A 16254-nucleotide genomic window follows, 5' to 3' on the forward strand; every position below is an offset into this window, starting at 1 on the left:
CTGGCTCGTTTCGAACAGTTTCAGCAGTGTGGCAAAATGATGAAGCACTGTGTTTTTATTTTGAAAAAGCAATGAAGGATGAATCAAGATCTGGGAGTGACAGAAAACCCTGTGAAGGTCTGTTCAACAGACTCTCTTCAGAACAGTTTCTATCGGACTGAGCTCTAATGTATGACACCTTGCATGAACTTGGTTTACTGTCAGAGTGTTTACAGAAACGCACTACTACGATTGTTTATGCAGACAAACTGATCCAACGGAGCATAAGATCACTGCATGGACTGAAAGAGCAACCTGGTACAAAAACTCCAGATCTGCGGAAACAGAATCAGAATCGGGTTAATTATCCCTGTTATATATGATGTGAAATGTGTTGCTTTCAGCAGCAGTGCAGTGCAGAGACATAACATCACTATGAATTATAAAATAAATAGTGCAAGTGAAGGAATAATGGGAGAATCAGTGGGAATGTTTGTGTCATCCCCGGCATAAAGAAGATGTTTGTGGTGTTTGGAGCCGATCATCTCAGCCACAGGACATCTCTGCAGGAACTCCTCAGGACAGAGTCCTCGGCCCAAACACCCTCAGCTGCTTCATCAACGACCTTCTGTCCATCGTAAGGTCAGAGGTCGGGATGGTCACTGATGACGACACAATGTTCAGCTCCATCTGCCACCCCTCAGGTAATGAAGCAGCCCACAACACAAATGCAGCAAGACCTGGACAATATCCAGGCCTGGGCTGATAGGTGGCAAGTGACAATCACACCACACAGTGTCAGGCAGTGATGTCTGAGGAAGGAATCTCTGAGAATCATGAGAATTGGGGAAATAGCTAAATATTCAAACTAGCTGCCTTACAATCTGGGGAATGATGGTAAAATTAATTAGACCAAGGGAGAAGGTGACTGAGAGGTGACGATATGACAGTCAGGTCAGTGATTAGACTGTGGACGTGTTCAGTCAGCAAGGTGAAGCTCACTGGATCAAAGGTAAACAGGTGGAGGTTGGATCGCAGACCACGGCAGGAGAGTTTATCATCAGATAAGGAGAGTCACGGCAGGAAAACAGGGTCAGAAATGAAAACAATGAATTACAGAGAGCATTGGGAAATGGTTGTCAGTCAGATCGAGAGAGACCACATAGAAATAATCAAAGGTCAAATATTACAGGGAAATAGTCCCTCTGTCCCTCGAGCTGCTGTTGTGGACGCTGCCTGATGAAGACTGTCAGACTCAGCGACGTGGAGATTGCAGAGCAACACACTCAAAATACTGGAGGAACTCAGGGGGTCAGGCAGAGCTATGGAGAGGATAACAGTCCTCGTTTCAGACCGAGACCCTTGAGTGCTGTTTATTCCTCTCCATATGCTGCCTGACCGGCTGAGTTCCTCCAGGATATTGTGTGTGTTGCTCTGGAATACCAGCATCTGATGAATCTCTTAGAGTACAAAGTAAATGGCAGGATACTTGGCAGTGTGGAGGAGCAGAGGGATCTGGGGGTACATGTCCACAGATCCCTGAAAGTTGCCTCACAGGTAGATAGGGTAGATAGGATAGGATAGGGTAGTTAAGAAAGCTTATGGGATGTTAGCTTTCATAAGTCGAGGAATAGAGTTTAAGAGTCGCGATGTAATGATGCAGCTCTATAAAACTCTATTTAGGCCACACTTGGAGTACTGTGTCCAGTTCTAGTCGGCTCAGTATAGGAAGGATGTGGAAGCATTGGAAAAGGTACAGAGGAGATTTACCAGGATGCTGCCTGGTTTAGAGAGTATGGATTATGATCAGAGATTAAGGGAGCTAGGGTTTTACTCTTTGGAGAGAAGGAGGATGAGAGGAGACATGATAGAGGTGTACAAGATATTAAAGAGGAATAGACAGAGTGAACAGCCAGCACCTCTTCCCCAGGGCATCACTGCTAAGTACAAGAGGACATGGCTTTAAGGTAAGGGAAGGGAAATTCAGGGGGGATATTAGAGAAAGGTTTTTCACTCAGAGAGTGGTTGGTGCATGGAATACACTGCCTGAGTCAGTGGTGGAGGCAGATACACTAGTGAAGTTTAACAGACTACTAGACAGGTATATGGAGGAATTTAAGGTGGGGCGTTATATGGGAGGCAGGATTTGAGAGTCGGCACAACATTGTGGGCCAAAGGGCCTGTAATGTGCTGTACAATTCTGTATTCTATGTTCTCTTGTGTTTGTGAGTGGAGATTCCAGCCCAGTGCCCCTGCTCTCTGGGGCTGACGGGGTTTAGAAGACAGGCAGGGGGAGAATCATTTCCACACGTGGACCCTGCTCAGAACAAGTGAGACCAGACCTTTGGAGCCGGGCCGTATATGGTGAAGTCAAGAAGGGAAATGGTAATCAGGAATTGAATGTTTTCCACACTGTGACGTGCAATGTCCAGTCCTGTGGTGATTCCTGCAGACACATCTTTGTCATCGGCACAGCATCAGTCTCCTCACAGCAGATTCCCTCCACATCCCGTGTCCCATACCATTAACTGATTTAACAGTTGCTATAAATTTACATTAATCACCGTCGTTACACCTCAGTCTTACTATCTTCAGTCCTCGAGCTAAACAAAACGAGCCTATTGAGGAACACCGAGGGTCAGGCAGCTTCTGTGCAGAGAAATGGACAATCTACAATTCAGTTTGAGATCCTTCACCTGGACTGTCTCAACCCGGAATATCTTCTGTCTATTTTTCTCCACAAATACTGTCTGACTCGCTGAGTTCCGTCCAGACTCTTGCATTTACAGTCCCTTGTGTCTCTCTTTTCAGGCCTTGCCCTTTCAGTTCTGCTGTAGACTGAACCAAGCTCTTCTCTCCGGCTTTATCTATGTTAGATTTGTTTGATGTGTTTCTGATCGCTGCTGCGGAAATGAACACGATTCCTGCTTCACTGAAAAGGAACATTCATTCCCCAGACTGCAGCGCCCCTGGTGGGCGATCGCGGTACTGCAGGCGTTCAGCAGCTCCCCGAAAGTGAATGGACCCTGAACCGGGAAGTACCGGGAGTTAACATGGCTTCGAAAGGACAGGTCGAGAGTTTAACCGAGGAGGTAATTTGTCCCATCTGCCTGGATTTCTTCACCGATCCGGTTATACTGGAGTGTGGACACAACTTCTGCCGCTACTGCATCATACGGTGTTGGGAAAGGGAGGAGAGAAACTCCTGCCCGGAATGTAGAGAGGAGTTTGCGGACCGCACCCTCAGGGTCAATCGGGCCTTGGCAAATCTGTCTGAGAAAGCTCGAAAACTAAACCTGAATCCGAAAGGGAAGGAAAGTAAACTTCACTGCGAGAAACATGGGGAAGACCTGAAGCTGTTTTGTGAGACGGATAAGACTCTGATTTGCCTGATCTGTAGAGATGCGCGGGAACACAAGTCTCACAACTTCATGCCGGTTAACGAAGCCGTTGAAATCTACAAGGTAAAACTAATCCGTTTTTGATCAGCTGTTTAGTTAGTTGCATATTTTGGTCTAATGTCTTCACTCTCTGTATCCCAGGGTCGGGTTAAATCTTCCTTAGACTCTCTCACTAAAAAGAAATCAGACTTCGAGGAAATGGAGCAACAACAGAAAGAGAAGATTTCTGGAGTTCGGGTGAGGCTCCTGAGCAGAACTTACAAATTCGCTGTGTAGTTTTGTTCCATTTTAATGCAGAATAGCAGAATATCGCAGCTCCAGTAACTTGAATCGATCCTAAGCCCTGGAGCTGTCTGCGTGGAGTTTGCATGTTCTCCCCGTAACCAGTACCTTCCTTTAGCCGACATTGCATGGTTGAACGGTAAATTGGCGACTGTAATTAACCTTGTGACGTTGGGTGGTCTGTGAATCCGGTCGGGGTTAGTGGGTCAGAGACGGAGTATATGTTTCAGGGAGACGTAGGGGAATGTGATGGAGGGGATTGTTCTGAGACTTTAATGGGCTGAATGGTTACCTTCAATGTCAGAAGGAAACACAAAAAATAGCATCAAATAGTAAACTAGCCTCTCCTTTCATTGACAGGAACAGTCACACAGTCTTCAGTCCCACATCACATCCCATTTTGCTGAACTGCGCCGGGTTCTCACTGAGAAAGAGCAGCGTGCACTCCGAGATCTCAGGGAAGAAGAGGAGAGGATTCTGAATCCAATGGAAAAAAATCTTCGAGAGATTCAAGAGAATTTAAATTCTATCCAGGAGGAAATCTCAAAGTTACAGGAACAGATCGATCAACAAGAAAATATCACATTCCTCATGGTGAGCGATTTCAGTTTGGTTCTGTAAAAGTGCCCAGACACAAAATGATGCATTTTATCTCAAATACTGTAGTTGGAAACTGATTTCCACCAGTCAAGACATTCTGACTGTTCAGAATTGTCATTGTCCCAAACCGGCCTCCCACAACATCTGTACATCTCAGGACAGTCTGCAACCTTCTCGGGAATGAGTTACTCTGATCAGAGCACTGAGCTGGTGATTGTTTCTGTGATTCCCATGTATAATATCCCCGATACTCAGAGTAACACCCAGGTACAGTCACAGGCTGTGAGTGTGTTTCCGAAATTGTCTTCACTACGTTTCTTGTGGGATTTATTAACAACCAACTGATGTTTTATCTTTGACTTTTGGTCTCACACAAGGAGAAATATTTTCTCCACTCCCACCCCATCAAATCCATTTGGAATGTAAAATTCCTCCATCTGATCCTCCCTGACATCGTATCCAGATAAAAATACACACGATGTCTAGTCTGTCCTGTAAGTTCCATCCTCTCAGTTATGGTATAAATTTCGTAAACATTCCTCTGTGGTTCGCTGTCCCTCTTTCTCCATGTGTGTCAGTGGGAGTGAGTTAAGTGGGAATTTTCAGCAGCTTGTAATAACTTGTCTCAGATTCCTGCTGTTCAGATGCCGACAGTCAGTCTCAGTCAATTGAGATCTGTGTTTGATTTATTTCAGGAGGAAGCTCGCCGGAAGAAGAGGTAGGACGTGGTCTTGACCGAAACTCTGTGTGGATTTGTAAAATAGTTCAAATATCACGGATGTTCAGTTTATAACCAGATGTATAATATTTACAGGATTAGTGATGAAGACAAGACATTGTCAGTGACAGACGGTGCCCTGCTGGTTGAAAAGTTCTATCACCCCTATTTGTTCGACACAGCATTGGGAGAAGCATTGGACAGCATTAAGCGAGGTAAAACATACAGATTCATTCTGGCACCAACCCCACCTGCCGGGAGGCATCACTGCCACATGGTCAGCTGGAGATGTCAGACCCTTGAACACACCAAACCAGGGGCAAAAATACAAACAATTCACTGGTCAAATCACTGCATCCTGATCCCATTTGCACTGGACAAACACGCCAATGCACGGGTTTCAATCCTGACATGGTAGCTCTGGAATTAATATTCCATTAATGACATTAAAGAGGATAAAATCTGGTATCACTGTGGTGACTGGGATTGTCAGAAAAATACACCAGTCCTTCGAGCCACTCACCCTGTCTGACCTGTCCGTGACCGCAGTCTGATTGACTCAGCTCTGCCCCCTGCTGGACTCGCCAGTCTCACTGTTGTGATCAAACCACCACATTGAGACTGAGCCCGGACACACCAACCAGCATTAACACTGGTGGACACAGCATAACTGGTCTGGCAAATCTCCATCACACACATTCACAAGAAGGCTCAGCAGATTGTAGTCAGAGCCTCAGCATTGCACATTGTTATTCCCCTCGGTAACCTGGAAACTATTCTCTTCAGACACAGTGAATGGTTTCTATTTGAACAATTCACACACGTGTCACACATTGTCAACACACACTGGACATGTGAAGACACACTGTAACATACAAATAGTTCAATGTGCACACATACCTTCATTGTGTACACACACTCACTGATATTTAGCACAACCAACACACACGCACACATTGATACATTGATATATTGATAATATCCAAATGCACCATCAGAGTGGGACACATTGTCAGAGACACAGACACATTTCCCTCTGTTTGTCCCATATCCTTCTAACCAATGCCTATTGTTGTACCTGTCTAAATTGATTTTATAATATTTTAATTTTACCTCTTTCTACAGCTTCCTTTGGCAGCAAATTCCACACGTACCCACTTCCCTCACAGTGAGAAAGTTGCCCTGCAGATCCCTAGAAAAACTTTCCACTCTCACCTTCAGTCTCTGCCCTCTAGTTCTGGACTCCCCTGGAGTTCCCTGGTGTGACTTTCCAGCCCTTCTTATGGCAGCACCTGAGCCACCCTCCCGTCTTCCAGCAGCTCACCTGTGGGGAAATGTGAAGCAAATATATCTGCCAGAGTCTCTGCAAATTCATCCTCTGTCCTAATGAGGGGCTGTGTGGAGAGGGTTTGTGGGAAAGGAGACCCTTATCACCCATATTCATCCCCCTTCACCTTCTGTTTCCATCTACACACACAGTTCACCACAGGCTTTCCACCCCTCCCCCATCTGGTCCTGGTTCCATCTGCCATTCATCTCTCCCCTAATGGTTCCCATTGTCATAAACAGGAAAAAGTCTGCAGATGCTGGAAATCCAAATCAACACACACAAAATGCTGGAGGAACTCAGCAGGTCAGACAGTATCTATTGGAATGAATAAACAGTTGATGTTTTGGGCTGTGACCCTTCTTCAGGATTAAAATTGAAGTGGGGGGGAGATGCCAGAATAAAAAGGTGGGGAGAGGGGAGAGAGGCTAGCGAGAAGGTGATAGGTGAAGCCAGTGGGGTGGGAATGCTAAAGGGCTGGAGAGGAAGGAATCTGATCGGAGAGGAGAGTGGACCATAAGAGAAAGGGAAGGAGGAGGGGACCCAGGGAGTAGTGATAGGGAGGTGAGAAGAGGTTAAAGGCCAGAGTGGGGAATAGAAGAAGAGGGGAGGGGATGAGAAAAATTTTACCTGAAGAGGAAATCAATATTCATGCCATCAGGTCAGAGGCTACCCAGGCAGAATACAAGGTGTTCTCCTCCATCCTGAGGATGGCCTCATCTTGGCGCAAGAGGCAGCCATGGACCGACATTTTGGAATGGGAATTAAAATGTTTGGCCACTGGGAAGTTCCCCTTTGGGCGGATTGAGTGGAACCTCCTTTACAGATAAGATTCCAGCACAGGTTGGTCTTTGTGCACCTGTTTTTCATCCTCCCACAACTGTCTCCCACTTTCCCATCCCCCAACTATCCCCGCAACCCCGCTCCGACTAGTGATCAAAACTTTCACTGTGTTGTTGTTGGTTTCACTTCCCAGTGTCTCCCAACTCCACAGTCCACACTCCCCACCCTTCCACTACCTGGAGCAAGCTGCCTGCCATCTTTCACCAATCTACAGTCCATAGTCACTTCAGACTCCTGTCTCATCACTCCCCTTCTCCTCTGCTCAATCTACATCCCTCATAACCTTATATATTTCTGTTAGATCACCTCCCAGTCCATTTACCTGCATTTGGTCCGTATCCTTCTAAACCTCCCTGTCATCATTTCTCAGTCCCAGGCCTCAACTCCTGTGTCAGTTCCACAGGGCCCTCAATTCCCCCGTGTTACAGAAGATGATCGACCTCATTTTCTACCACATTACAGAAGCAAATGTGCTGCAGGTCCTAAAATGCAGAAAGGTCGATAAATCCCCAGGTCCTGATCAAGTGTATCCCAGGACATTGTGAGAAGCTCAGGAAGAAATTGAGAGGCCCTTTTGGAGATATGTGTGTCATCGATTGCTACGGGTGAGGGGCCAGAAGACCGGAGCGAGACTAATCTTTAACATTTGTTGAAGATTGACTGTAGGGAAAAGCCTGGGAAGTACAGACCGGTGAGCCTAAAGTCAGAGGTGGGTTCATTAATGGAGGGGATTCTGAGAGACAGGATCTACATTCATTTGGAAAGGCGAGGACTAATCAGGGAGACCCAGCTTGGTTTTCTGCATGGACGGTACGGTAGCATAGTGGTTAGCACAACGGTTTACAGTACCAGTGACCCGGGTTCATGTCCCGTCACTGCCTGTGAGGAGTTTGTACGTTCTCCCCGTGACCGTGTGGATTTCCTCTGGGTTCTCCGGTTTCACAGTCCAAACCCGTACCGATTGGCAGGTTAATTGGTCATTGTAACTTGTCCCATGGTCAGGCTCAGATTAAATCAGGGGTTGCTGGGTGGTGGGGGTCATTGTAACTTGTCCCATGGTTAGGCTCGGATTAAATCAGGGGTTGCTGGGTGGTGGGGGTCATTGTAACTTCTCCCATGGTCAGGCTCGGATTAAATCAGGGGTTGCTGGGTGGTGGGGGTCATTGTAACTTGTCCCATGGTCAGGCTCGGATTAAATCAGGGGTTTCTGGGTGGTGGGGGTCATTGTAACTTGTCCCATGGTCAGGCTCGGATTAAATCAGGGGTTTCTGGGTGGTGGGGGTCATTGTAACTTGTCCCATGGTCAGGCTCGGATTAAATCAGGGGTTTCTGGGTGGTGGGGGTCATTGTAACTTGTCCCATGGTCAGGCTCGGATTAAATCAGGGGTTTCTGGGTTGTGGGGGTCATTGTAACTTGTCCCATGGTCAGGCTCGGATTAAATCAGGGGTTTCTGGGTGGTGGGGGTCATTGTAACTTGTCCCATGGTCAGGCTCGGATTAAATCAGGGGTTGCTGGGTGGTGGGGGTCATTGTAACTTGTCCCATGGTCAGGCTCGGATTAAATCAGGGATTGTTGGGTGGTGATGGATGTCATTGTAACTTGTTCCATGGTCAGGCTCGGATTAAATTGGGTTGCTGGGTGGTGGGGGTCAAAGGGTCGGAAGGGCCTATTCCGTACTGTACCTCAATAAATAAATTACAGCTGATGAAAGTGCAGTAGACATCGTCTCCATGGAGTTTAGCGAGGGATTTGACAAGGTAGCAGAGAGTTAGATCACATGGGATACAGTACGATCTGGAATAGGATACAGATTTGTCTGGGTGGAGTCCTGTGACCAGTGGTTGTTCTGCAGGGATCGGTGCTGGGTCCACTGTTTTTCATCATTCATATGAATGATTTGGAGAGAATGTAGGTGACGTGTTTAGTAGGTTTGTGAAGGACTCTAAAACTGGTGGTTTCATGGACAGTGAAGAGGTTATTTATTTATTTAGAGACAGTGTGAAACAGGCTGTCCCAGACCAACGACCCGCTCCACCCAGCACCCCAACTATTTAAAACCAGCCTAATCACGGGGCAATGTACAATGACCATTTAACCTACAAACCGTTATGTCTTTGTACGAACGTCACTGAGTGATAGAAACTAACAGCACAGGCCATTCAGCCCACCTGGTCTATATTGAAGCATTTAAACTACCTGCTCCCATCGACCTGCACTGGGACCATCGTCCTCCAACTCCGACCATCCATGTACCGTCCAAACTTCACTTAAATGTTGAAATCGAGCTTGCTTGTACCACTTGCACTGGCAGCTCGTTCCACACTCTCACAACCCTCTGAATGAAGCAGTTTCCCCTCATCTTCCCCTTAAACTTTTCATCTTTCACCTTTAACCCATGACCTCTGGTTGTAATCCCACCCAACCTCCATGGAAAAAGCCTGCTTGCATTTACCTTATCTATACCCCTCATAATTTTGTATACCTCTATCAAATCTCCCCTCAGTCTTTATGTTACAGGAATAAAGTCCTAAACTATTCAATCTTTCCTTATGACTCAGGTCCTCCAGTCCCAGCAACATCCCTGGAAATTTTCTCTGTACTCTTTCAAACTTGTTTACATCTTTCCTGTAGGTCATTGACCGAACCTGCACACAATATTCAAAATTAGGCCTCACCAACATCTCATACAACTTCAACATAACATCCATCTCCTGTACTCAATTCTTTGATTTATGAAGGCCAAAGAAAAGCTTTTTTAATGACCCTATCTACCTGTAACACCACTTTCAGTGTATTCTGGACCTGTGTTCCCAGATCTGCTGTGGAACAGAGTCCTCAGTGCCCGACCATTCACTGTGAAAGACCGACACTGGGGTCCTACCGAAGAGCAACAGCTCACACTTGTCTGCATTAAATTCCAGCTGACACTTTTCAGCCCATTTTCCCAGCTGCTCCAGATCCCACTGCAAGCAATGATGGTCTTCCTCGCTGTCCACTCCTCCCCAATCTGAGGGATGAATCCGCAGCACCCGGAGGAAATGCACAAGGTGACAGGGAGAAAGTACAAACTCCTTACAGATGGTGTCGGAATTAAACTCTGAACTCTGGATTGCCCTAAGGTGCAACAGTGTTGTGTTATCCAATACATAATCCTCTTGCTCATGGTTTATCCAAGATTACAACGAGATCTTGATTAATTGGGTCTCTGGGCCATTGGATGGAAATTGATTTTAATTCAGAGAGATGAGGGTGTTGCATTTTGGAAGGCAAACCAGGACAGGATTTACACATCAATCGGGGGCCCTGGAGAGTGTTGTGGAACAGAGAGACCAGGAGGTGATTACCTTCATCAGTCAGAATACTGAGTACAGGAGCTGGGACGTCACGTTATGAGTGTACAAGACATTGGGAAGGCCACATTTGGAGCAGAGTAACACACACAAACTGCTGGAGGAACTCAGCAGGTCAGGCAGCAGCTCTGGATATGAATAAACACTCAATGATTTGGGCCAAGGTTTTGTGTGTGTTGCTTTGGATTTCCAGCATCTGCAGACTTTCTTGTCTTTATGATTTGGATCACTCTGTCCAGTGCTGGTGACCTTTCTACAGGAAGAATGTCATAAAACTGAGAGGGTATAAAGCAGATTGACAAGGATGTTACTGGGACTGGAGGGTTTGGGTTATAAGGAGAGGCTGAATATTCTGGGAGTTTCTCCTGGAGCTCAGGAGGCTGCCAAAGGAAACTGTAGAGATGGATACAGTTACAGTGATTTTTGTACAAAGACATCTGGACAGGTACGTGGGTGGGAAAGGGTTAAAGGAATAATGGACAAAACAGGCAAATGGAACTCGTTCATTAAAACGAGTTGGTCGGCACGAATGAATTCTGCCCTACCTCCTCTTTAAATGCCTCCAGTGTTTACTCACCCCATCCTCATCTGGATCCAGTTGTTGCTCCGCCCCTTCCTCACACCCGGTTCCACTGCTATCTCCCGTCTTTCATTTCCGTTCGTGAGGTAAGGTCTTGGCTTGACACATCGACTGTACATCTCCCTTAACACATGCTGCTTGACCCTCTGAGATCCTCCAGGGTTTTGTGTGCGTTGATCGAGGAAAATCCGCTCTCCATGTTGAGGAAAAACCTCGGGAAGATGCCGGTTGTCCATCCGCTGTGTTTGGGTAAAACCCCGGGGAAAGGGTCCTGTCGGCAACCCGAATGTGCCTGCGGCCCAACGGCCTCTCCCCCCCGGTCCTGGGGCCGCGCTGCCCGAGTCTCCCCCAGTCCCGGGGCCGCGCTGCCCGAGTCACCCCCGATCCCCGGGGACTCTCTAATTCTCTGCTTCTCCCCCCAGTCTCTGTCACCCTGGATGTGGAAACGGCGCATCCGGAGCTCGAGGTGTCTGAGGATCGGAAGAGTGTGAGACGGACCGGGACCCGAAGGGATCTCCCTGACACCGGGAAGAGGTTCACAAACTGGCATTGTGTGCTGGGATCGGAGGGATTCACATCGGGGAGACATTACTGAGAGGTGGAGGTGACGGGGAATCGGAACTGGTGTCTGGGAGTCGCCGCAGAGTCTGTAAAGAGGAAGGGAGGGGTCAGACCGAGTCCGGAGACCAGATTCTGGATCATCGGGCGGTTTAATGACGAGATGAAAGTTCTCAACTCCCCTGTGTCCCGTCTCCTTGCCGGTCCCATCCCTGGGAGGGTGGGAGTTTATCTCAGTTACGAGTCCGGGACAGTTTCATTTTACAACGCGGAGACCAAGTCCCATCTCCTCACCTTCAGTGGGAATAAATTCACGGAGAAACTTTATCCTTTCTTCTGGACTGGATATGAAAACGAGTGGCTGAGAATCTGCTCCGGTTCCGCTCCGGGACTGTAAACGGGTTGGTTCTCGGGACCGGCGTCAGGAGAAAGTCAGTGTAAATATAAATGAGCGGAGAATGAAATAAAGACAATGTGAGAATTATCGATCCATTAATTTTAACTCGTTCACCGCATCCGTCAACGGAACAGAAACACTGCGGATTCAGCAGCAGCCGCGGGCGGCGGGTCCTGAGCTCCCCGGCTCCCCCGGGTGCTAAAGTCCACCGGGACTGACAGGGTAACTGGGGCAAGTGGTGGTGGTGCTGACTGGGAGAGGGAGGTCAGGGTGAATCTTGGTAACACGGGACATGTAGTGGTGATAACACACAAAGCACCAGAGACTCCCAGATAATAATAAAAAATAATAAAAATAATAATAAAAAAATAAATAAAAATAAATTTAAAAAAAATAAAAATAAAAATAAATTTAAAAAAATAATTAAAAAAGCGTGTCAGATAAAATCTATGGAGGGAAATGGACAGTTGACGATTTGACTCAAGGTCCTTCATCTGGACTGAAAGTCAGAGTGAAGATGATCTGTGCAGAATGGTGGAGAGAGGGATGGAGACAGAGCTGGCAGGTGATGGGTGGATCCAGGTAGATGAGGGAGGGGTGGAGGGTGGAAATGAGTCAGAAACTGGGAGGTGAGCGGCGTCAGTGACAAAGGGCTGAAGATTTTGGAATCTGACAGAAAGGGAAAGTGGAGCCCGGAATAAAGGGAGGGAAGTGGGGAGGAGTGTGTGGGTGATGGACAGATGGAGAGGGTCGGGAGGAGTGTGTGGGTGATGGGCAGATGGAGAGGGTGCGGATGAGTGTGTGGGTGATGGGCAGATGGAGAGGGTGCGGATGAGTGTGTGGGTGATGGAGAGGGTGGGGAGGTGTGTGTGGGTGATGGGCAGATGGAGAGAGTGGTGAGGAGTGTGTGGGTGATGGGCAGATGGAGAGGGTGGGGAGGAGTGTGTGGGTGATGGGCAGATGGAGAGGGTGAGGATGAGTGTGTGGGTGATGGAGAGGGTGGGGAGGAGTGTATGGGTGATGGGCAGATGGAGAGGATGGGGAGGAGTGTGTGGGTGATGGGCAGATGGAGAGGTTGGGGAGGAGTGTGTGGGTGATGGGCAGAGAGAGAGAGGTTAGGGTAGAAGGGGGAAGAGATAGGGTGATGGGGCTGGTGGATCAGGAGGAGAGAGACGATTAAACAGGAAAAGTGACAGAGAGGGAGCGACTACCAGAAGTTTGAGAAATCGATGTCAGGTTGCCGGCCACCCTGGTGGAACATGAGGAGCCGTTCCTCTAATTTATGAGACAAATGGAGCCGGGATCTCCACATTGAATCAGATATTCAGTTTAAGACCATAAGATATAGAAGCAGAAGTAGGCCATTCGGCCCATCTATTCTGCTCTGCCATTCAATCATGGGCTGATCTGATTCTTCCAGACATCCCCATCCCCTGCCTTCTCCCTATACCCTTTGATGCCCTGGCTAATCAAGAACCTATCTCTCTCTGCTTTAAAAGCACCTAATAACTTGGCCCTCCATGGCCGCTCGTGGCAACAAATTCCACAGATTTACCACCATCTGATTGAAGTAAATTCTCCGCATCTCAGTTCTAAAAGGAAGTTCTTCAATCCTGAAGTCATACCCTCTTGTCCTAGAATCCCCTACCATGGGAAATAACTTTGCCATATCTAATCTGTTCAGGCCTTTTAACACTTGGAATGTTTCTATGAGGTCCCCCCCGCCCCCCATTCTCCTGAACTCTAGGGAATACAGCCCAAGAGCTTCTAGATGTTCCTCATATGGTAACCCTTTCATTCCTGGAATAATTTTCGTGAATATTCTGTAAACCCTCTCCAATGTCAGTATATATTTTCGAAAATAAATAATTAAATTTTATTCATTAAATAAATAAATAACTTTCAAAATAAATTTATTTCTATTTCTAAAATAAAAAGGAGCCCAAAACTGCACACAATACTCTAAGTGTGGTCTTACAAGTGCCTGATAGACCCTCAACATCGCATCCCTGTTATTGTATTCTACACCTCTAGAAACGAATGTCAACATTGCATTTGCCTTCTTCACCACGGACTCAATCTGGAGGTTAATCTTGCACAAGGACCCCCAAGTCCCTTTGCATCTCTGCATTTTGAATTCTCTCCACATCTAAATAATTGTCTGCCCATTTATTTTTTCCATCAAAGTCCATGACCATACACTTAACAACATTATATTTAATTTGCCACATCTTTGCCCATTCCCCTAAACTATCTAAGTCTCTCTGCAGGCTCTGTTTCCTCAACACTGCCCCCTCCACCACCTATCTTTGTATCATCGGCAAATTTAGCCAAAAATCCATTAATCCCATAGTCCAGATCATTGACATACATCGTAAAAAGCATTGATCCCAACATCGACCCCTGTGGAACTCCACTGGTAAGCAGCAGGCAGACAGAGTAGGATCCCTTTATCCCCACTGTTTTCTGCCAACCAGCCAATGCTCCACCCATGCTAGTAACTTCACTGTAATTCCATGGGCTCTTATCTTGCTAAGCAGCCTCATGTACACCACAGATGCTCCATCTCCTTTGCCTACCCTGTTTGTAATTTCCTCAACAATTTGCAGTGGGTTAGTCAGACAGGATTTTCAGGTGCAACGTGTCCTTTTTGTACAGGTCGTTCCTCCCCCAGTGATCCAGGAACCGGAAACCCTGCCCGCTACACCAGTCTCTCAGCCACACATTAATATGCCTGTTCATGCTATTCTTGTGCTCGTTACCACTTGTCACAGGCAGCAATCCTGAGATTACTACCCCAGAGGTCCTGCTTTTCAGCTCCCTACCCAACTCCCTGAATTCTCTCTTCAGGGCCTCCTCCCTTTTATTACCAGTGTCATTGGTACGAACGTGTACCAAGACTTCCGACTGGTCACCCTCCCCCTTCAGAATACTCTGCACCCGATCCGAGACATCCCGTACCCTGGCACCTGGGAGGCAACACAACATGCAGGTATCTCTATCAGGCTGACAGAACCTCCTGTCTGTTCCCCTCACTATGGAATCCCCTCTGACTACCGCATTCCTCATCTTCTTCTCTCCCTTCCGCACCACAGAACCAGGCTCAGTGCCAGAGACCCGATCACTGTAGTCATCCTCTGTCAGGGTCACCCCCCTCAACAGCATCCAAAACGGACCCAGTATATAACCAGGAAATGCTGGAAAAACACGGCAGGTTGGTCAGGATCTGTGGAGAGAGAAACAGGTTTCACGTTCCATGTCAGTGACCTCTCCCGGAATTGATTCAAACACTGCCTGCTCTGTTGTGGGTTTCAAGTAATTTCTGTTTTGTTTTAGTTCTTCCAGCATCTGATTGAAGAAAAAATGGGAGTGCAGTGTAATTTCCTCCGGAAGGGGGATAAAGAAGGAGGAATGTGATAGGAGAGGGGAGTGGACCATTAGAGAAACCGATGCTCAGGTTGGAACTACCTGGAGAGGTACGGTGAAGGGGAGAGAGACGTGGACATGATATTTTGGAGCCGGAAGTGTGGCAACACATGCAGGCTGATCCCAGCACAATCCTCGGGCAGACTGTGTTGGTCAGTGCTTATTAATAAAATCAAAGAAAATCAAAGAATCTGAATGTATTGCATCTCTGGATGCAGAGAAAGCCTTTGATAGGGTGGAGTTGCCTTATTTATTTCAGGTTTTAAAGAGGTTTAATTTTGGCCCGGGATTTATTTCCTGGACTAAATTGATTTACCATACCCCGGTGGCTGCGGTTACAACTAATAATCAAAAGTCTTCTTATTTTAGATTATATAGAGGAACCCGTCAGGGTTGTCCTCTCAGTCCTTTATTATTTAATTTGGTTTTAGAACCACTTGCTATCGCTCTTAGGGATTCTAATTCTGTGCAGGGTATTAAGAGAGGGGATAAATTACATAAGGTTTCGTTATATGCGGATGATTTATTAGATTACATTTCAAACCCTATGAAATCTATTCCTTTAATGCTATCTATATTTACGGAATTTACTATTACATAATAGTGAATTATTTCCTATTAATAATTATTCTGATTATTATGATCAAATACCTTTTAATATTGCTAAAAACCATTAAACTTACCGCAGTATCAAAATTATTAAAAATTTTAAGGACCTATATAAATATAATTTCTCCCTTCTAATTGAATATACTCAACAAGCGCTTTCTAAATGATCGCCTATGTCAATGT

The 16254-nt window shown here is 46.7% G+C and overlaps 1 pseudogene; it reads left to right on the plus strand.

Annotated features, from left to right (window-relative positions):
- Positions 1–2800: 2800 nt before the first annotated feature.
- On the plus strand, positions 2801–12098 carry LOC140719185 (zinc-binding protein A33-like; annotated as a pseudogene).
- Positions 12099–16254: the final 4156 nt, after the last annotated feature.

This window comes from Hemitrygon akajei, chromosome 2 (genome assembly GCF_048418815.1).
Source record: "Hemitrygon akajei chromosome 2, sHemAka1.3, whole genome shotgun sequence".
In the NCBI taxonomy this organism is placed as follows: domain Eukaryota; kingdom Metazoa; phylum Chordata; class Chondrichthyes; order Myliobatiformes; family Dasyatidae; genus Hemitrygon; species Hemitrygon akajei.